The following is a 14,738-nucleotide window of genomic DNA, read 5'->3' as shown; positions in this document are numbered from 1 at the left end:
GTTTATTATAAAGATTCTATAAAATTCGTATTAATTTATACCTTATTGAAAGTATATGATAATACTATATCAATCAGTTCCGCAGTTATGCAATTACATTTATGACTAATATTATCTAGGAATCATCCACTGGACCATTGTTATTACAACTACCACTAAAATCCGGACCTTGCTATTCAATAAAAAACGATTAATGGGTTATTTGTTTTAATTAATTTGGTGGTTGTTTAACGTTATTTAAATAGAGATAACCAATTAAACCTAAATACTGACCTAATACGGTTAACTGTTACCAACTACGTTAAAATACCAAGAAATCTTCATTTGCTAGCTATAACAAAGACAGAGTACATCAACTACTCACAAAATACATGTTAAATATAGACTGTATACATATGTATCCCGTAGTACTTTAATGATTGTAGGTAGCTGAAACAAAACTCGAATCTTACACATGTTGTGGACAACATTAATTATCATATGATATATACATTAAATTCCTATTTATTTTCTGCCTGATGTATATCAATATATTTATCAGCTAATAAATTTGACAAAAAAATTGCAAGACGAAATTCCAAAAGAGAAAGAAAACATAAAAGGAGAATATCAATTTAGACTTTAGAAAATGTTCGCGGAAGTTCAGTGCACATGCGAATAGCCACGTAGGTATATTTACATTGTGGTGCATGTGAAAGTATCCTGCACGTTGAATTAAGCCAGAGCTTTAAATTCATAAGCAAATAAATACGTATGTATTCACTATAAAATATAAATAAATAATATATGAAATGGCGAAAATTACTTAATTTGGCTACATAATTTCGAAAAAGTAATTTGATTGTTTTGTCAAAAAAAAAAAGCAATTTGATTTTTTTTTCTTTTTGTAAAATAATGCAATAGAGATTTCGAAAATGCCTAAATATTTTGTTATACGAGATATCTAAATATATGAAACATGTACCAATATATGCTGTATAAGTTATACTAAATCCTCTAATACACAATTATTTTTTGATATTTACTCTTTACGGTTGATAAAATAACTATTTATAGTAACTCACAAGTTCGTGTATTTTACCAATAGTACATTAGATTAGTAGTTTAGTACTTGAAAACTGGTTTTATTGCGCCCTTAATGCTTTATACCATGTCATCGATATTAGCATCGGTTGGTTCTGGGTATAGGAGATTATTTGGGCCGAATGCCGAAACACCTCTTGGCTCCTGATTTTTTTTTTTTTGAAAAAATGTTAAATTTTATTCCTCAAAAAAATCTTTTTACAAAAGATGCCACCCTTGTATCAATCTAGAGTTAAAACTCTGTACAAAACCCCTATAAAATAATCAAAGCTAATCACACTCTAGTACCAAACCAGAGTTGCAAAGCATCTTCCATACCCTTTACTCCTTTAGCTCTCATCACACTAAGTTTGTTTCTCACCCCCTTATGAGTCACCTTCTTCAACACATTTATAGGCATTAGCTTCTTTCCATGCCTAACTCTGTTTCGTTCTCTCCATATTCCATATATTACAATGTGAAACGCATAACGGAAACAGAAAAGCCTCTTTCGATCCATGTTACAACCCTCCGCAGCCAACCGCATGATCTCTGACCAAGAACTTGTATAAGAACTCTCCATAATCCCTTTAACAAGATTTTCCCAAAGTTGTATAGAAAAATCTTTGCTCCTGATTAATTAAAAAAATGTTAAGGGTATTTTATATCTATGCGAAAAACTAATAGTCTCATTATCTGGTAAGTATATGTTTCTTTATTAATTTTTGTATATAGAAGAATCAGTACGAGAAACATTAACATACCAATTTTACATTAATAAATTTATAACATTTATTTTTATTTTATTTTTAAATCCAAAATATTTGATTCAGCATACCAAGTGTAAAGCCTAAAAATTGCATGATTGGGTAACGAATCCGTTACCTTTTGGATGAGATTATATTACATCTCATGGTCCTATATTTGGGAAATGTATGAGCATTTGTCCAGAGCCTTTTAATCATAGAAATAGCAGTAACAAACAACTAGAATATGAGACAAATGAAAAGAATATTTGGTAAGATAAACAAATCTAACTTTTAAAAGGTTAACTAATAGCTACTCTAATTAGTAACACTAGCCACTAAGCAAATATAAAGAGTGAAAGAGATCTGGCGGTGGTGGACAAGCGATGATTACAAGAGAATGATTTTCTACCTCGAAATAGACCAATTTTATTTTACAGCCTTTGCTTTGTTCGTACGTTATCATTTTTTCATGGCCAAAAAAGGGTTTTAAAAGTATAATTAACAATCCAAAGACATTTGGAGAAAATAGTTTGTTATTATATTTGAAAAAATGAAACCCCAAAACACCACCAGCGCACAAGACAGCTTTACTCCACTTCTTTCTCTGGGGAAGAAAAATCTACTTGAAAAAAAATCATTCACATATCTTTTATTATTACCAACAACATCATCAAAATGTTATTTTATTTATTACATCACATTCCTTAGGATTCTGTTCTGTAAAAGTCACATGATCCAACTTCTATTCTGATATTTTGCTTACTCTCTTGGAAATCATTATCATTGTGAGGAACTGTCTTTTTTTTTTTGCTCACTTTTATTAAAAGCATGCTAAAAATATTACAGTGGACACGCTGAAAAGAGTTTGTGTAAACAATTATTCCTTCTAAAATTTGTGCGTACTGAGATGTTTACATTCCCCGTACCACTCTTTATTAGGTACACTAGAGTTTTTAACCGCGCTACGCGCAGATAAGATATTATATGTATTTCTCAATTCTAAAAAAATAATGTATAATATTGTATTATATTATTTAAAGAATATAAAATAAGACTATATAACATAAATATTTTTTTTTAATTTTCTTTGTGAAAATTATTATGTTATTTGATTGTTCACTACAAGAAAACGTAGCAGTAACAACGGCATTTTACGAGGAAATTATTTCCTCGTAAATTTACATTAGCTTTACAACGCAATTACGACGCGACATGACTTCGTCGTAAACTCGATGGTAATTTACGACGAAATGTATTCGTCGTAAAGTTAATGTAAGTTTACGACGAAAGTACGTGGAATGCAAAATAGTTGTAAACGTTACATCGACATTACAACGAATCATGTTACCGTTACATAAAGGTGAAAACGTGTATTGAAAGTGCTTTAACTTACCTAAGTTCGTTGTAAACGCGTTGTAAATTTTCCATGTAAAATCCATGTAAAACTTACCATATTTCTCTATATATATGTCATTTCCCACAACTCTCTTCCTCACAACACACAACTCTCTTCCTCACAACACACAACTCTCTTCTTCTCGAACCACCAATTACTATTTCGAAGATAACGATAACGAACATGAGTCATTCGTCTGTCTGCCAATTCAGTAGAGCGATAAGGAGAAAATGGAGGGAAGTGAAGTTGGTTTTTTTTTCATTATTTTTTATAACTATATTAATATATGTTTTAATTTTATAGCTGGCTCCTAGAAAGAAGGGCCGAATAGTCGGTATAGGCTCCGTTAACCAAGTTGCAAGGGCAACTTCGTCATACACTTCGAGACGGGATGAAGAGACTTCTCAGATGAAAGCTCGAATGGATAGCCAGCAGGTTCGTTTAGACTCTCTTGAGGATTTGCTAGACGTGATGGCCGTGGGAAACCCGGTTATGCAGAGAATGTTGAGTCAGAGACGAGCCGCTCTTGGGTTGCCAGTACGAGATCCCCAAGAGTCCGATCCAACCCGTCAACAGCCGAGCAACCCCACCGACTACTTCGATGATATGTAGTTTTTTTAATATTTTCGGTTTGTATTATGAATTTAAATATTATGACTTTTAAATGCTTTTTTATAAATGTTTTTTATTTTCATATTTCGTTTTAAAATTAAAATTATTTAAAATTCAGAATTTTAAATAAATTCAAATTTTATATATATATATATTTGAGGTTAAAAATAATATTCAAAATATATTATAAAACGAAACGTCGATGTAGGCTCGACGTAAACATTTACAACTGATTACCGTCGAAAATAATTACGAGTCTTTTACATCGAAGATTTTACGTGGTCTTTACATCGAAATGTTACGTGGAGTTTACATCGAAATATTTACGAGGGTGTTACAACGAAAATGTTTACGTGTGCTTTACATCGAATCCATTACGTGGAGTTTACCACGAAATTTTACGTGTCGTTTACGACGAATCTCTGCCCTGCGCTTTACGAGGAATATATTTCGTCGTAAACTTAACAAGTCATTTACGACGAAACGTCGGTTACGACGGGCGTTTTACGACGAAACGTGTTTCGCGGTTCATTCGTCGTAACACCCCGTTTACGACGAAGTTACAACGTATATTGCCCTCGTAAAAAATATGTTTTCTTGTAGTGGTTGTACTTGATTCGCATATTTGCATAGATATATGTGATAGATGAATAACTATATTTTTATTATCAGTAAATAATATATATTTATTATATAATATAAGAAAAAATAAAATTATTTACTTTTTAAACAACCTTGTCTCATGTTGGGGACTCGGTTATAGACATATTATATTCGAAGAAGGCATTTTACAGTTATCAATCTTCTTAAAAGTCAAGAAACAAATCTGAATATCAAAACAATATCTCATACGATCTCTTTGTGGAATAACTACTCTAAAGTAATTGAATTTAGGCATCAAAAATGACTGAAAATGGATGTGCATATGTGTTATCTAAGTCAGTTTTACAAAGTACTATTCATAGTTCATATATCATTTATGTCCATCCTATTTTTTTTGGTCCATCCATTCTTAAACATCTTGAAATAATTGATGCTAATTAATAATAAAATTTTGGCTGGCAAAAAAAATCAAATTTGTCTAATTATCGCTAAAATATTTTATTAATATTGTCTAAGAAGCTTTCAAGTGATATCATAGTTTAATTTTTATTAGTTTTTTTGTCAATTTTTAGAGTTTTTTGTATTTAAGATTTTTTCCATATTAAGCTTCTATTTCTTTCACTGAATTGATATATATATATATATGTCATAAAATTACCATCGAATCATTTTTACTTATTTATTATTTTGTTTTTAATGAAAATACACATTTAAATAATTTAATTTAAAATAAAATTATATATTAATTTGTTGTATTCTAACAATTTGATTGATTTAATTAATTTGCTTTGGTGGATAACTTAAAAAAATTTCATATGAATCGGAGAAAGCAATCTTATGTTGTTATATTATATTTATTTGTGTATATAGAATCTATATATAATGCTAGTGTAATAAAGAAAGAACATTATTTTTTGTAACTTCAAAAAGATACATTATTACAGCTTGAAATTAATCAAAATTGAATAAAATGGTAATTAAATATTTGTAAATCTAATTGTTTTTTTTTATCTTGTTCAGTTGGATTCTCATGAAAAGAAATCGATAGGTTAAACAAATGTTTCAAAATTTGAAATGTTTCAAAATTTGTTGTGTTATTGTTTTGTCTATAAATTACAAAATTTATTGAATTGATATATTTAATTATTGCACCCTTAAATAATATTTTATTAAGACATTAGAGAACTATGTTTTGAGTTGTTTAGTCAAAATTGTACAAAAATCTATGCTTTTTCATATTTGTCACGGAAATTTATATGTTAAATTTACTTTTATAAAATTCTTAACTTTGTCACGAAAACAAAAATCTATGTTTTTTCATATTTTTCAATATTCTCACACTTTCAAAGAATATATTAGCTTAGTCACTTACTTATTTTTTTTTACAAAACAAAGTATCGGAGTCTTGAAAGTTGAATTCATATTATTGTAATTGTACATAAGAGTTTGTGATTACATACTTAGTGATTCTTGTATATGTGTTCAAGAAAGTTTCAATGGCTTAGTGGTAACTGTCCTATATTAATGTCATAATAACCCGGGTTCGATCATTTCCTTCGCATTGTTTTTCATTTTTTACGAAAAAATAAATAAAATAACGTGGCAATTTCGGGCTCTCTGATTGGTTGATTTTTCTATCCTACGTGGACACCTTCTCCATGGCTTATATTTGTCTTTTAGTATAGTATAGATTAGTATTTGTTTCACGATATTTCAATATTTTTTAGTAACTCTTTGTATTTTAAAAAAGTTTAGGTAGATAACGAATATAAAAGTAGAGGAATAGGCCCCGAAGTTATAATTACAATTTACAAACATGAAGTGATGGAGTTGGGCCATTCTCTTGTCATTATGTTTCTAGTAAACCCCTCTTGTAATTAATTACCCAGCTAATATTTGTCCCTTCCCTTATCAGATTATACTATTAAACCATTTTATGGAACCTCCGTGATCTGCCTCAAAACCAAAAGAAGAACGAACACTATTCAAATTCATGTTACTGGGGCATGTCCATGACAATTCATTTAAAGTTTATCCGTTTTGTTTGGGAGATATCTCAGTAGAAATGTTATGTTGATAATGAATTTAGCTTGAGGATCTTGAAGGAGTTTTTATAAGAACTTTTTATCAACAAAAAGAAAATTTAGAACACAATGGGTCTTTTCCCGGTTGTGGCAGGACCCAGGACGCCTGAATTTAACGTATGTACTTTAATTATTAGTTAGCTATAATGATCATTATATATTTAATTTCCCTTCTTTGAAAATAATGACCGAGAGAGAGAGACACATGAGTGGATTCTCGTCTTTCTTTCAAGTTATAATCATGGCAGTTAAATGCATTTACTTTTACAACATAGCTAAATGCATTTGTAGTTAGTTCACTAACATCCAAAACTTGATTAGTGACAAATCTTAAAACTAATTAAACACACAGTTGATCAAAGCCAACGTTACCGGTTCCAACCATTTGTATTAAAATCATCACACGAAGCCTCCAAGCACAGAAGTATATGCATGATAAAACAAATGAGGTCGATCGCATAACTTTTGTAATGTAAATTAAGAAATTTCAGAGTTTGATCATTATAAATGGTAACACTATCTTAGACTTAAATCAATATCTTAGTGTACATAGAAAATTATAAATCAATTTGTTTCGGCGAACATACTTTTTACTGTCTAAGTAACACCGTGAATGATTTCACAAAATAGGTAAATAAACAAATTTAGAAAAACAAATATGCGGGGAATCTGAAACACTTGGTAACGAGCATGTGCGTCTGGCCTCGTCCGTTCGTACGTTGCAATTCCTCATTAGACAAAAAACAACGAGAAACAGAGAAGAGAAGTTAAATGTTATGCACATTTTTAGTAACTGATGAGACCGAAATAAAGGCTATACATATATACATTGATGTATGTACGTCAACGACAACCACTCATAGTCCTGTCTTCAGACTTCAAGTCTTAAACAATCCTTCCTGGTGTTGTTTATAAATTATAATTAACCAATTTATTTAGGGAAAATGATTTGAAAGAGAAATATGTTAACCTATCTGAAATACAATCAATTTTTTCGTGATTGTATTTGTTTTTAGACCACGTTTTGGTAGACAACTTTTTTTTTTGGTAAAATTTTGGTAGACAACTTCATCTTCATGCACACCAAGTATTGCCGAAGAAACTTAGGTGGTCCAGTTTCTCGAATGAATCATATATATATATATATATATATATATATATATATATATATAAACTTCATTCTTAAATCTTGTGACAAAAAAAAAAAAAAAAAAACTTCATTCTTAAATCGTACAACTATAAAAACAAGAAAATATATAACATCGAAGAGAGCTGGTCCTCATCATTAAATTATATTTTCTTTTATGTAATGATAATAATAAGATATAACTACCTGTACATATAAGTGCGCGAAAAATGAGAACATGAGAAAGAATGATGATGAGAGGGTATGGAGAGATTTGTACTACACTGCACACACTTTTGAAGTGCACGTTTGTGTGGTGTTGCTGGCCTTCACCAAACTCTGTTTCAACTTTCAACCTAACCTAAACCTTATAAATCGGGTTATCACGTCATTAACCAACTGTTTAGGTTTTGTAATTGTAACTGAATCACTTGACGGTATCTTGTCTCCCATTCCCATCTATCCCAAGTTACCAACTGAACCGGTTCTTTTGAGCGGAGGGTGGTCTGTTTGGGTTTCAAATTATTGAAATAAAACTGAGTGAGTGATAAAGCCCAGCCTATCCAACTGATTTAATATTCTTAATAAAAGTCTATAACAGGCCTCATTGTTTCGGCCTATTTACCAAAGTTGGAACTCCATGGAGCTTCAATTACTTTTACCGAGGGTTTACAGGGAAAAGATAATACTATGTTACAGTTTAGTCAAAACAACCAAATAGTTACCATCTACATTATAAAGTTTTTTATTCACAAACTAAAGTTATGTTATGTATGGGAGGCAGGGGTACGTAACTCAGTTAAACCGCACTCGATCTTACAATTTTCATGCGGTTCAATATTCTTGATTGATGTCTTTCGTGTGTATTACAAAAAGATGAAAATCATGTTAAAAGTGAACCGAGATCAAGTCACCTGAGCTAATAAAATTATTTTTATCTTTTGTTTATATGTACCCAAAAATCATATTTAAACACTCTAAATATAGAGAAGTTGGATAGAATATACGTGAAGAACTCGGCCACATCCTAGCTAGTGAAAACAGTTTGGGCTAAGCTACGTGCCATTGGCATTCAAATTTACTTAAAAATCATTTCTCAGAAGTTCAAAAAGATATCCAATGGAACTTAACACAATCTTGATATATCTGAAATTTTGGGGGCTTGAAACATTTTTTTAAGAATTTTCATAATTTGTTTTTAATTTTAGAGATTTATGTCCATGTAAAAGACCTCTAATTTTTTTGGGACCAAACCAATGTTTCAGAGGCATGCGCCGAAATCCGGCCATGTCTTGATATGTATTTATTCCCATATGTCACCTTCACGAATGACAGCTAAACCAATTCCTAATTAAGTCTAAAACAATATTGAACCCTGCTCTGGTCACATATACTACATAGCGATATCGATCTAAAGCCAGGCTACTTTTCAATCGATAGGGCCTCTGAAAGAAATCCAAAAACTAATAGAGAAATAAATCGATATGTATAACTGACAACCATTTCCTCAATTGGCAAACAATGTGACATATCTTACCTTCCTCTTTTCCTCACTCTTTGATTTTCCCCTCAAAAAATTTCTGACGTGCAATAACAAGTTGGTATATAAAAGACATGGAACCAGGGAAGCGTGCCTTTTTTTTTTTACTTGTTTAACTGAATCTTCTATCTAAAAGATAATCTTACACCCGACATAAAAAATTAAATTTATGCTTGTGAAGCAAACCATCGCTGAAAAAGAGCTCCATGCTTTTGACTCCCCATTGCTGAGATAGACAGGCAATAATTCTTGACTTGGCGGTAAATAAACCGGACCAGGAATGCCACTGGCACTGGTACTGAACCATGGCGTCGCTCGTTCCTTTCTCTCCAGAGAGAATGCAGGGCTATTTGAAAGGCATACCGCAGCAGAACTGCAGAAACCGGGCTTGGAAGCGTACCTAGTTTCTGTATGACTTTTCACAGTTTTGGGCGGTTACTTCACTTATTCGTTTCTTTCCTTTTTAACATCATAACCAGTATATATATATTGGGCTATAAGTATTCGTGTGTAATGAGAGTCTACTAGTCTATAATGATTATAGAGTTTGGTATGTAATGTGTAAATGTGTTACTCGTTTAGTCGTTTGATAAACTTAGAAAAAGTGAGAGACGTGTATAGAGTTACGCGATAAAATTCCTCTACAGTATTTAGCCTCACAAGATCGACCCAATATATTCGCTTGTGTTTATCTTAGTCATTTTCTTTTAATGCAACTTAGCTTCGTTATTTCAAAATCGAAGTCCACCATCAGGCTAAACAATACGATTTCTTAAGTGTGCCCAGGGGCGGATGCAGAATTAAGTAGATTTAATAGGGGGCACAACAAAGTTTTCATTGTATTTTTTTTTTCAGTTGGGGGCACTTATATGTACTTACATCATTTGTTAAAGAAAATTTTAAAATTAGTTGGGGGCACGTGCCCCCGTACCCGATGCACTCCGTCCGCCCCTGAGTGTGCCGCGGCTGCCGCCATATAAAAGCCTTATCTATTAAACATGTTGAAAAACGAGCGAACCTTTTATTAATTTTAATGATCAGAAATTCTTAATGATGTTCTAACATTTTGAGTTTCAATATTTGGTTTAACTTGATGAGAAACAATATGAATACATTATACATTACTATCCAACTGTATTTAGTTCAACTACTTAGAAGAGGATTTGTTAAATATATAAAAATTAAAAGAATAAGACTACACAGAAGTACAGGACGTAAGAGACAGAAGGGCCGCTGGTTTCAGTTTTCTCTACACACATACTGACATACGTACCCACCGGAAATAGCCCTAACCAGTGGCGGAGCCACAGTGTTGGTACATGGGTCAACTGACCCAGGTGGATTTTCTGTTAAAAAAAATTTACTTGCAGCTGTATTTTTTTTAAGTTTTCAAAATTCCAAATCAAACTCTATAATGCATGAACATGAACTTGTATGCATGTTGGTCTAGTTGAAATAAATACAGCTGCAAGTAACCTTGGTATTTTAAACTCCTTAGCAAAAAAAAATATAAAACTCTATAATGCGTAAACCATCAACCATGTGTGAAGATTCAAATTTAACGAAAGTGGTCAACGATCATAATTTTACTCGAAGCACTCTTATAGCATCTTATTATTCCCTAAACACCAAAATTCTTTAGTTTTCCAAAATTTACATTTATTTATTGAATTATTGTTAAAAAAAAAGTTTGTAAAACAAGAAAGAAAGAAAACAATGAGCGTGAGGAAGGGTATGGTGTAAATTGATCAGAAGGTAAGGGCAATATAAAAAATCAAAAGTTCCGTGATTGGATCGATGACTCCTAATGGGTTTCTCTTCGCTGTCCTTCCAAAGAATCTTCTCACCATTTTTCTTGTCAAGAAATTAATTAAGTTCTGTCTAATAATAATATTTTCTGTAGCTATTTATACGAATCCAATAAAAACGATCTCATATATAACTCCAACTATAAATTAGATACAGACTTCATGTCATTCCAAGTGGCAGTACTGTGCTCGTACATATAGAAAAGGACATGTGTATTTTGTAAACTATTCTCTTTCTTTTTGGGAATTTGGCAAAAAAAAACCTCAACTTTACACGAATTTCCAAAACAAACATGAACTTTGGGGCTGACAAAAAAAACACCAAACTTTCATTGACTTTAGAATTAATTAACAATGTTTTCGCTGACTTGCCAATTTAGCACGCCGTCAACAAATTTAACAGAAATATTTGACGTCGTTTATTGTTGACGTTAAGTGAAACGACGTCGTTTTCAAATAAGATGAAACGACGTCGTTTTACACGATTTGAAATTAAAAATATGTAAACACCTGGATTCGAACCCAGGTTGGTTGGTCAAATGGGAAGGTATTTTACCACTGGGCTACTGGCACTTTCAATGTACTTACTAACATGTTTACTTTTATTTGGTACATATTAAATATAAAAAATTCTCTAAAAACTTAATAAGATCTTTAAAATTCCAAAAAATTAAAAAATAGAGAAGATTTTTATAAAATTAATTTAAAAATTAAAATTAAAAATAAAATTTTATTTTTCTCCTAAAAAATAAAAACTCTTCCAAAACTTTCTAAAAACTTAAAAAGATCTTTAAAATTCCAAAAAATTGAAAAAATAAAGAAATTTTTATAAAATTAATTTTGAAATTAAAATAGAAAATAAAATTTTATTTTTTCTTTTCAAAAAAATAAAAAATCTTCCAAAATTTTCAATTTTTTTAATACATTTGCTAAAAGTTGAAATTAATTATACACACATAAAAAGTTGATAATTCTAACTTTAATTTTTTGCATTTTATTATAATTTTAAAAAATTTGGATTTTTTTTAAAAAATGAAAATTTTGGAATTGTTTTTGATTTTTTAAAGAAAAACAAATATTTAATTTTAATTCAAAATTATTTTTATGAAATTTTTGGAAGATTTTTTTATTTTTTTTAAAGAAAAATAATTTTTTTATTTTTTTTAAAGAAAAATAAAATTTTATTTTCAATTTTAATTTCAAAATTTATGTTATAAAAAATTTCTTTTTTTTTTCAATTTTTTGGAATTTAAAGTTCGTTTTAATTTTTTAGAAAATTTTGGAAGAATTTTTATTTTTTAAAAAGAAAAAAATTATTTTCAATTTTAATTTCAAAATTAATTTTATAAAAATCTTCTTTATTTTTTTAATTTTTTTGGAATTTTAAAGATCTTATTAAGTTTTTAGAGAATTTTTTATATTTAATATGTACCAAATAAAAGTAAACATGTTAGTAAGTACATTAAAAGTGCTAGTAGCCCAGTGGTAAAATACCTTCCTATTTGACCAACCAACCTGGGTTCGAATCCAGGGGTTTACATATTTTTAATTTCAAATCGTGTAAAACGACGTCGTTTCATCTAATTTGAAAACGACGTCGTTTCACTTAACGTCAATAATAAACGACGTCAAATATTTCTGTTAAATTTGTTGACGGCGTGCTAAATTGGCAAGTCAGCAAAAACATTGTTAATTAATTCTATAGTCAATGAAAGTTTGGTGTTTTTTTTGGCGAGCCCCAAAGTTCATGTTTGTTTTGGCAATTCGTGTAAAGTTGAGGTTTTTTTTGGCCGAATTCTCCTTTCTTTTTATATATATGGGGGTGATTTTTAAAGTAGAGAAAATGTTAGAAGATATGCCAGATATCGTATTCTTGTGGGGTTTAGAAAGTATTAGGGCATCTCCAATGCAACACTAAAATTTACTCTATATTTCACTTTAAAATAGAGTAACTCTATTATAAAGTTGAATTTGAAAGTTACTCTATAATAGAGTGAAATATAGAGTAATCTTATTTTTTCACTCTATATTTGGAGTAAAAAAACAAGATTACTCTATATTCCACTCTATTAAAGAGTAACCATTGGAGCAAATCCAACTCTATAATAGAGTTACTCTATTTTGGAGTGAAATATAGAGTAAATTTTAGTGTAGCATTGTAGATGGTCTTATGACCTTTTTGACTTTCTCACTAAGTGTATTCCTTTCAACTCTTTATAATTTTATGCTTAACTGAAAACAGATAGCTGATAATACCAAATCTTTGTAAAGGAAATTTATAACAATGATATAAAAGTTATTAATCATTATTATATTATAATTTTTTGCAAAAATATAAATATTTATAAACAAAATTATACATACCATAATTAAATAATGTCATGTCATATTTTTAAAAATTATATCATTTTGTTTAAATTTTTTTAAACATGTTAAAAATTGAATAGTTTCCATATGCTTTTTTCCAACATGCCAATTAATTACTTATGATGCCTCAACTATTCAAATTTTGTAGTTGTGTCTATTCCTTAGTAAATATACAGATACAATAGTCCTTGCTGAATAAAATAGTGAATTAGATTTATCAACAATCATTTAAAAAAAAATACTTATCTCCTCTTCACATAAACATAGACATGAGAGACATTATGAATAGCCTATGGAGAGAGCACATCAATAATCTCGACTACCTTTTAAACTTCTAGCACTAGTCTAGAGTTTTTTTTTTTCCAACTGAATTATAATAGATAACAGGCCCGCAGCCCAAAGAGAATTACAAAGACCAAAAAGGCCCAACCACAAAACCCAACTTAAACAAAACAACCCGCTTAGGCCCAAGCCCGTTAACCTCGAACCCAAACACCCGACTCGCGGTTCGCCCTACCTCGAGGAGCAAACCCGCAAAAGTCGCCGCCACCGTAAGCACTTACGCCGGAGAACGGACGCTTCTAACCGGCCACTATAGGAACAAGCCTCACCGAGACAAGCCGGATCCCAAGACCTACCAACACTCTCCATCACCGCCGTCTTGTACTCCAGAGAAATCTTTACCGGCGAGATCAATCGCCGGAGCGAGATCATCACCACCACCATTCGAGCACACACCAGAGTAACAACCACGGCTCACCGAAACACACCAACTTGAAACGGTCGCTTCTCTCTTCCACCAACGAGAGAAACACCCACGGAACTCAAACATCACCAAAGCCAAAAAACCAACACTAAGGCCCTATAAACTAATTTTAAAAATTAAGCAGAAGAAGAAAAAACCAGAGCCGACGAGGCAAGGTACAGGACACCTTCACCCCTCGGTGCAAGATCCGACGGCGCAGAGCTGTGAGAGCCTCTACCTCCCGGAAGCTTTGCCGGCGGCGCAGAGCTGAAAGGAGCCTCCACCCCCCGGAAACTTGAACGGCGACGGCGGAGCTAAACGAAGCCTCCGCCTCCCGGAATGAAACCTAACTTCAACCCAAAAAACTAACAAGCTGTCGCGACGAGCCGCGTCCTACCTCACCCCGAAGCCAGAGAAAGGGAGCTTACCGCCGTTTGAAACCCGCCGTAGACGGTTCTCTCCCGGCGATAAAACCCTAGTCCAGATCCGAAAATATATCGGATAAGACAGCAGATCGACGCACACAGAGGGTAACCTAGCGAGGATCGACAAATAAGGGAGCCACCGGCGCCGGCACGCGCGCAAACGCGCCGCCGGACGTCGGTGCTTTCCTCCCACGCGTTTTCTCTCTTTTCTCTCTTCTCTC

The sequence above is a fragment of the Brassica napus genome, chromosome A8 (assembly GCF_020379485.1).
Source record: "Brassica napus cultivar Da-Ae chromosome A8, Da-Ae, whole genome shotgun sequence".
In the NCBI taxonomy this organism is placed as follows: Eukaryota; Viridiplantae; Streptophyta; class Magnoliopsida; order Brassicales; family Brassicaceae; genus Brassica; species Brassica napus.
Note: the sequence above shows the minus strand (reverse complement) of the source record.